This window comes from Aplysia californica, unplaced genomic scaffold (assembly GCF_000002075.1).
Source record: "Aplysia californica isolate F4 #8 unplaced genomic scaffold, AplCal3.0 scaffold00473, whole genome shotgun sequence".
NCBI classification, from domain to species: domain Eukaryota; kingdom Metazoa; phylum Mollusca; class Gastropoda; order Aplysiida; family Aplysiidae; genus Aplysia; species Aplysia californica.
This window is the reverse complement of record NW_004797743.1, coordinates 68,542-77,677: the sequence shown is the minus strand read 5'-3', so window position 1 is coordinate 77,677 and position 9,136 is coordinate 68,542. Positions and strand designations below refer to the sequence as shown.

The window sequence follows — 9,136 nt, the reverse complement described above, 5'->3', positions numbered from 1 at the left end:
AATAATAATAATAAATAGAATTTGTATAACACATATTCCTGCTCAACAGCAAGCTCTTTAAGCGCTTTTCAATCTTTATCTACCACAGAAAAACAAGAACTTTCTTTCAAAAGTCCGTATTGGTGGAAGGCACTCTCGTGAACAGACGCGTGGTGTGATTTGAACGCGAAGTCATTAGGTTATCTCAGTCGTACAACGTTCTATCTGACATTTTTGGCCGTTTTAAGTTACCAAGACCATGAGATCAGAAACCAAAAAATAATATTTTATGTACTATCTGCTCTTTCAAAACCGCACGATTTGTCTGAGTCGTTATCGAGATATCGAAAGAATTACTTTCGAAAAAGCTTGACATGTGAAACTCAACATTTTTAACATCAAATTTCTCAAAACTAGGTACTGATCAGATAGCACCTTGCAATGCTGAGGTAGTGGTAGTCAGCTATCGTTCGTGACACACACGCACGAACCACTGGTCTCAGGCGTTCTTAAATAATGTAAGGCTAAATCGTATCTACCCTACCGTGTAGCCGAAACTTGTCATGACGTGCTGTTTGAATGCCCTCAGATTGACAAGGTGTGATCAGCCAGGTGTGACCTCAGGCTTTTTGAACATGAAGGAAACTCAAGAGATTGAGGAGAAATAAATTCGACTTAGTGTCTGTGTACTGCGTCATGTATTTTCACAAAACCGATCGAATTATTGTAAATCCATGGTTGGCGGTTGATGGGAGCTCCAGTGTGGTTTGCTCCTTCTTTCCTATCAAACGTCTATAGTTCTTATCTGTCCTCTTTCTTCATTGTGTTTGTTACACTCTTGTGACACCTTTAATCTTCGACACTTATATGACCTTATTGTGTTGCAAGTGCTGTAAAATTCTAACTAAAACTAAACTGTAAATCCCTGTGACACTATCAAAGCTTGAATATAAGATAGCATGAATTTATATATGTGTATATTAGTGGCGTCCAAAAGAAACTTCAAAATATAATTACCTGCTCATGCAGCATATCAATTTAAAGCTGAATAAATTCTGCATCATCTGACACATTAATATTCCATCTATGTTTAAGAGACGCCCGAGACATGGTCAGTCAAAATTGACCTTTAAAAAATCAGGCTTGGCAAAATTGTACGAAATCAGAGACACGCAAAAAGTGAGTTAGCGCGAATATGGAAGGGCATCAACATTGGTGGAATAAACATGTATTAAATATCAAATGAAAAGGGAATATTATTGTCTCTGCAATGAACAGCATCTTCTGCTGATATTTTCAAGCAGATTGGAGAATTGAGAAGTTACAAATATCACACAAAACCTGGACTTAACACAACATGTGCTAATTAGTTTTAATTTTGTTTTTGTGTAGGAGCTTATGGTTTTGTGTCGAGCACGAAGCCTTATTTCGAACATTGACTGTGTTAGTTAAATTTGGACATAATCATCTGTCAGTTAGGATCAGACGTCTCGAAACTGGCCTGGTTTTGGGTGATCTTTTGTGGAATGAACAAAACCGCCGTCATGAGAATCACTGGATGCCTTGGTTTAGTTGACTACATCGTGCAAGTGCTGGAACGTCAAGCCTTACCCTTATTTTCTTCATGGTGTCATTCAAGTAGTCATCTCCTTGCATAGCAAATAACTTTCTCACATGACTAATGCTACTAGATTATTCTTGGAAAACCGAATCAAATCAACACTGGAGTGGTCATCAGTAAATCTGTAACCCCGATATGAATCCAACAGGTATGTGAAGAGTGAAGAACTGCAGCTGAAGAAAAGGGACTTTGCTCCCATTTCAGACCCGAGACCCTTTTTTTGCAACTTTCTGTTACATTTGGGATGAAACGACGGATAATTATGCCCCAAATTGAACGGAGTTGATGCCCAACGGGTTCGTGCACTACACAAAACCTGTGACGCTTAAGTAAAATAACAATGAGCACTTTTAATGTTAGGTCCAAGTTTTGCATGGTATTTGTGACTGATCTATTTTCCGTTCTGTTTGAAACTATCATGAGAAAGTATCAAAATAGAGTATTGTTTATAGCAAAACAAAATTCCCCATGCATTGGATAATATGTAATATATGTCCATTCTGTCAATATTGATGCTCCTCAATACGCGCGCGAAGACAATTTTACTTTTCTTTGATTTCGCACAAATTTAAGAAGCCTGATTTCTTAAAGGTCAATTGTGAGTGACCATATCTCGGGCGTCTACTTACATATACGAACTATTACTGTGTCAGATGATGCAGCTTTAATTTGGTATGCTGTATGAGTAGGTAATACGAAGCTTTAAAACGGTGATGGGGGATTACATTTTCAAGTTTCTTTTGGACGCCACTGTATACTGTATAATGAAATATATAAAACTAGCTGGGCCCCCGTTCGATGAAAGGAATGATTGGTGCATTAACATCAACTGAATATCATTGGTCTACTATTTTTACACTCTACCGGAATGGAGCAATAAATCTTGAGAGAAAAGTGACACGTGTGTTTCCAAGTTGCCAAATATATAATAGACTCATAGATTGATTCTCTATTCTGCTTTCGTGGTTTTACAGTTCTGATTTTTCCCAGTAGCAAGAAAATGAATTTGAACAAGGAGTCCAGAAAAAGCGATGTTGGGCATCAAACGAAAGGATCACAGTCGAATTTAGCGCAAAGTACTCGTAGAAAAAAAAGAAAACATGAGGCTAGATCTATATGGGTCGCACCCTTAAAATAGTGCTCAGTATTGCGCGACAATGCTTGACAGTATCGAATGGAAGTACGACTTGAAATAAACAAACCTGGCGGATTTTCTAAAATTACAGGGACCTACAAAAGCGATCGGCGAAATAAAGAAATTTAACTTTTTGCAGCAAAACTGTCTCAAACTCAAAACTGAAAAAAACGAAGGGCGTCGTGATCTGGAGAATATTTTAAAGGATCTTTTGGCGAAAACTGCATGCATGTCGATCGACGCTGCCATTAAAAAGCATGTTGAATAGCAAAATTCGGCCACCACAAATAGATAATAGAAAAGGTCTCTGGAATTTTCAGAAATGTTAATGTCTTTAAGATTGTTTTTGGGTTCTCACTCCGAAAGGGTTGACTTTATTACTTAAGGAGAAGCTTTTAGGACTCTATAAAGGTAAAGGTACATTTGTAGGCTTCTTTTTAAGGTAGTAAACTGAGTTTCAAAGTGTACGGCAAAGAGAGTTTTATTTTTGTTTGAAGTTCTACTGATGGTTGGTCTGCTTCTGTCTGTAAACTTTCTACATGTGAAGTACAGAAGGTACCTATAGGGTCTTTGTGGAGTTCTTGAAATAGAGGAGGATTAGCTCTGGGAACTAGGACTCAGATTACCTTCAAGATACACTATTCTGAAAGTTGTTAGTTTTCTTTCTCAAAACTGTTTTAGGCTTCTCTACTTCTAATAAAGGATTGTACTGTCCCTTTTTTAACATCTATGCCGTAACGCTTTCACAACCTCATTATTACAAGCAACATCATCAGCATCACAACAATGTTTTGGTTATTGCTTTTTTTGTAAGTTTTTTTTACTGCGCTCACAACTGCATAAGGTCATATGAGCGTGCGGGACACAGTGAACCTTTTCAGTTGATAGGAAATTTTGAATTTTTCCCGGGTGGCGGCCGAAGGCTACTCTTAACGATTTTAAACCACCAAGGGATCTTAAACGTGCACAACTTGCACTCGGGCCCTCCGAGATTTTTAGCCATTGTCCGAGAAGGCTAAGTGTAGATTCTTTCCTACCAGAAGATCAGGGGTGTGGCTGACAGACAGCAGTAAGAAGATTCCAAGAAGTTTGCTGTAGAAAGACTGCAGAAAGAGTTAAGAGCCCAGAGGGGGGGCAGAAAAAGAGGAGACGAAAGCAGACGACAGAACATTGCTAGAGAGCAGGAAAGGAGAAGAACATTTTTCAGTCGCTACCCGGACTCGAACCCGGGACCTTTGAATGAGAGGCCAACTGTACCCTATCCTCTAGGCTACGAGAGCCCCCGCCCCACAACAATGTACTAAAAACAAAACTAATATTATCATAACCAGGTGTTGATTATTAAAGCTGATATCACGAGTACCACGATGCACTAATCAGATGGTGTCAATCTATAGCTGTGAGCAAGGGGGAAAAAAGCTCATGAGCCATTCCACGGTAACTGACGGGACAGAAAAATATTAGTTACCGAAACTACACACGTCACAGAATTTGCCTTTAGTACCTTTTTTTTCCAAATGACTGCTTTTAATATGATTCTTAATAATATGTCATTCAAATGTTCTGATCATCTAAAGTTGAAATAAATTAATTGATATTGAATTACATTGTTATCTTTGTTTGAAAGTAGAGTCCATATGCCCCATCAGTTGCAGTGAAATAGCTCTCATGGAACTCCTGGAACCGTCTAGAATACTCATTTTGATAAGGAATTCCTTAATCTTCAAGCATCTGGGGAGCTTTGGTTTATCTGAGGAGAACAGATGAGATAAAATAAATATTTTTTGTCCAGATCCTGGCACATTGGTTTGGTGTTTCACCTCCTGCTCACACATGCGCACACACACACGCACGCACGCGCGCGCACACATACACACACACACACACACACACACACACACACACGCGCGCGCGCGCGCACACACTCATACACATGCACGTACGTGGGTGCACACACGCATGCACACACGCACACACACACACACTCTATCTCTCTCTCTATCATCCTCTCCTTTACATACATCTGCCCATAATAATATAGGTCTAATAGTACATTTGCGCCCCCAAACAGGCTCACGGTGACTTGCATAATATCAATGAACAATAATTGTTCTCAGTAATAGTGTTAAGCCAGATACATAATCAGTGTTCTAATTATAACCCAGAGATATTCTGATATTGCAGGATTCAGGGAGAATGTTGTCACGAGACAACAGGCGTTTGCCTCGGAGATCAGTGGCAAGGTTATGGGCAGTGAGAAAGTCTACACCAGAGATGGGTCGAGTGACGTCTGCAAGATAAAACTCGTGATCATAAGTAATATTATAACGCCTCACGGGGTCTATCGCCAGTTGAATACCGTGCAGGGGCTCTCATGGTCCAGAGGTTACAGTGTTTGCCTCTCATTCAATAGGTCCCGGATTCGAAACATGACAGCAACGGAACATTTTCTTATAAAAAAATGTTCTGCTTTCACCTCATTTCCTGCTCTCTAACCATATTCTGTCGTCTGCTTTTGTCTCTATTTTCTGTACCCTCCTCCCTCCCAATTGCTCCCTCCTCTGGGCTCCTCACTATTTCTGCAGCCTTTCTGTTGCTACTCTTTGGCTCCTTGTCACTGCTGTCTTTCAGTCACACCCCTGATCTTATGGTAGGTAATTTCTAACACCTGCTAGCCTTCTCGGGTAAGGGCGAAAAATCTCAGGGGTCCCGTGTGCAGGTTGCGCACGTTAGAGATCCCTTGACCGTCACCCGGGCAAAATTCCTAATTCCTACTAATCTGAAAATGTTTAATGTGTCCCGCGCACTCATGACCTTAGGCTGTTGTGAGCGCCGTAAAAACACTCAGATATATCTACCAAAAATAAATAAATAAATAATACTAAGCTTACCTGGCGCCGTATGGTATGCTACAGTCACAGAATTCTACAATCATAGAAGCGGAACTCCTCTCTTCGCGATCGCTGATTCGCTGTGAGGAATTGAAACTAAAACATGGCGGCATAGTGAGGGCAGCTTTGGCTGGCCCGCACAGCGAGGCTTCGCGTTGCTCTGCACGCTGATGCTAGTGGTAGGGCTTGGAAGACACCTTACATCAGTATTTTAAAACTGTCTTCGAAGAGGAAATATAGTGAAATAGTACATTTTTTATTGCCAACAATATGTAATAATTGGCAATATTACAATATTTTTGTGTTGTTGGTTGGGTTTTTTAAATGATGGGATGGGAATCTAGATCTAGATCTACTAGGTCTTCACACTCGCCATACACTTGATAATAACAATAGGCTAATTATGAACATTAATTCTGTTGGCCAAATATCTAGATATAGTCTTGATTAGTACTACGATAAAGGGGACGCTGACACTAACATTCTGACTACAATTACTTGTCATTAAACATAAGGTCATCTACAGCAAAGAAAAAGAACAATATAAGCCTTTTCTCCAATTTACTAGAAAGAGATCAATAAATTGAGCTTATATTGAGGAAATGTATTATTTCTTACTTTAAGAATTCGTCTTAATTAAATATAGTGTGTACAACATGCTTTGTTTAAAGTACGTGCGAGTCTAACAAATACAAGAGATTGGAGAATGTGTCGGTTTCACATAAAACACATGGCCTATTAATATTATACAAGCTGCCAAAAATACAAAAATGCTGAGATGGCCTCAAATATTGTTTTACACCTAAAAACCAATAATGCAAAACAAAGTAAACAATAGTGGAACTGGCATGTTTCCTGAATATATGTTCAAAGTCATTTTTTGTGTGTTGAGAGTGTGGTTTCTAATGCTTGAATGATAGGCTCATTCATATGTGATAATGAAAAAACTTGTCTACAGTCACAACAGAAAGAGTTCCCTGGCGAGTGATCACTGGTCAAGGATTTCAGAGCTGTGTGCATTTTGAGAAAAATGTATCCCCATACCCTGAGATCACATGTCGAGGGGATGGGCTTGTCCCCATGTAATCCTCTCACACAATAAACAAACACACATCCATGAACACGTATAAGAAAAAATAAGGGGTCTCATGTTACGGATCAAATCGAAGTCCTGTAACTATTCAATAATTGATAATAGCGCGCTTGGCAATGCATTGGCCAGGCCTATGCTATTTTGATACTTTCGTCAGATCTGGAATCTTTAATCTTTAATGCCTGCACTCGGTAAACGAACACAAATGTTTGAACACGTATAAGAAAAAATAGGTGATCTCTTGTTACAGATCAAATCGAAGTCCTGTTACAATTCAATTAATTGATAAAAGCGCGTATCGCAAGGCATTGGCTAACCCAACACTATTACGCTACTTTATAAATACATTGTCAGATCTGGAATCTTTAACTTTTATTCCCCGCACACAGTAAACAAACACACATTCATGAACACGTATAAAAAAATAAGTGGTCTCTGGTTACGGATCAAATTGAGGTCTTGTTACAATTCAATAATTGATAATAGCGCGCCTTGCAATCTGGAATCTTAAATTGTAATCTTAATATGTGCCTGCGCGTGGGAGCTGAAAGTGAAAGGAATTGAAAATGTTTTCAAAAACAATTATGAAAGTAACAAAATTAAAGTACATGTGCTTATAAAGGCCCAAAAAGGTGCATGGATGCGGAAACTAATGTTTCGGATAAAAATAATACGATTTGTCTACTACTATAGAGTGCGGTCCAAAAATCTGTGGCGCAACTTATTATCAAATATCAAGGCTACCGAACTATCAAACATAGATATAGATTCTCCTACTTTTGCACAATGACTAAGATCTACATCAATTCGTCTCTACAGATGAGTATTTTTTTTTTTACATTTGTACACATACATGTATATTATTCTAGAAATTTCTTTAAAGAAAATTCTTTAATAAATAAAAACCCAGTCAATGGTTTCTACAGATTTTAAAAAGTTTACAGCTGGAGTTAAATCTCTTTTAAAAGCAAGTCCGTCCTTTTTTCTACTTCTGCTGGCGACATAAAGCCAATTATTGAACGCATGTTTTGAGAACATTAATTAGATCTAGTGAAAAAAATATGTTCAGTGTAAAACCAATTTCTTGTAACAAGTTTTGGTACTAAAAAATGACGTAGGTCATATGCATATGCAAAATGTGTGTGGGAAGCTGGAAGTGCTGTGAACAATCCCATCTGCGTTACGAATTTTTTTTTACAGTTCTGCAGATCATATATTTACTACTCTGCTATGTCTGCTTTTTCTGTTGTTGCACTCAAAAACACAACAATTTAAAACCATAATTCCAATCTCCAGGTTGCACAGTGAATTCTGAAACTTAAAATTACAAACTAGGCAGTAAATGTTCCCCTTTTCACTCCTTGGTAAAAGCCGCTCTTGTTTTAAAATCTATGGGGTTACTTCCGAAAACGATAAATCTTGTCCTCACTACGCCTTTGTTTTCGTTCTTCAATTCCTCACAGGTTACATGGTACAGTGGCCGTTCTATGAGTGTAGAATTCTGTGGCTACAGCAGATGCTCAGTTCGGCACGATGAACAATGTGCAAGACCAAACTAAATAATGTGTTTTCTTTTTCCTTTCCCGCCTCGTTTTCAACAGCTATAGTACAATAGGCCTAGGATAGCGTGTTGATAACGGGACGAAAATAGACAGGGGTGGATTCGGGAATGCACAGTGATCATTTAATGATATTGATAAATGACATTTACATACCGCCCATTAACCCTGATTTAAGTACACAGGCTCTTAGCACTTTACAATACAGTACAACGTACAACCGTAACATAAAACGTTGTGTTCTGACTGGAAGAAAATTACTCCAAATATTCATCAAAAACAGAAACGACTTCAGATGACATTTGGATGAATCGAAAGATTTGATCTCTCCACTTTATCTGTACCGAACTCTGTTTGTTAAGGCAGGATACAGGCTCACTCAGCGCAAAGACAACAGTCAATAGAGGTTAGTAAAAATCCGGATAATCCAAAAGGATAACCGGATAATTTTTAATGAAACATTATCCGATTTCAGACTCTAAACTCTCTTTCCTGACCCGTTTGCCGAAGTGGGTGCACCCATTTGTTGAAATGATAATAACCCGTTTGTCAAAGTGGTTCTAACCCATTTGCCGAAGCGGTTCATATAATATTTTTAGCCGAAGAGGTGCACTAAAATATTATCCGGGTTTTGCTGAAGCGACTCATTGCCCAGCTCTGGAGGGGGCGGGGGTGTACATAATGTATAATAATATACAGTATAAACAATGCTACGACAAACGACAAAGCACACGATGACACAGTACGTACGGTTCGGCCTATCCTGTCTTTTTTATATATAAATATAATATACATATATACAATGTATTATATATGTATATATAGTTATATAGTTATACATTTTGAGAGTGTGCGTGC

The 9,136-nt window shown here is 38.6% G+C and overlaps 1 protein-coding gene across 1 annotated transcript in view; it reads left to right on the top strand.

The window, feature by feature from the left end:
• LOC101846979 overlaps positions 1 to 9,136 on the top strand; it is a 35,504-nt gene that overhangs the window by 3,769 nt on the left and 22,599 nt on the right. The gene's annotated exons all lie outside the window — the stretch shown is intronic.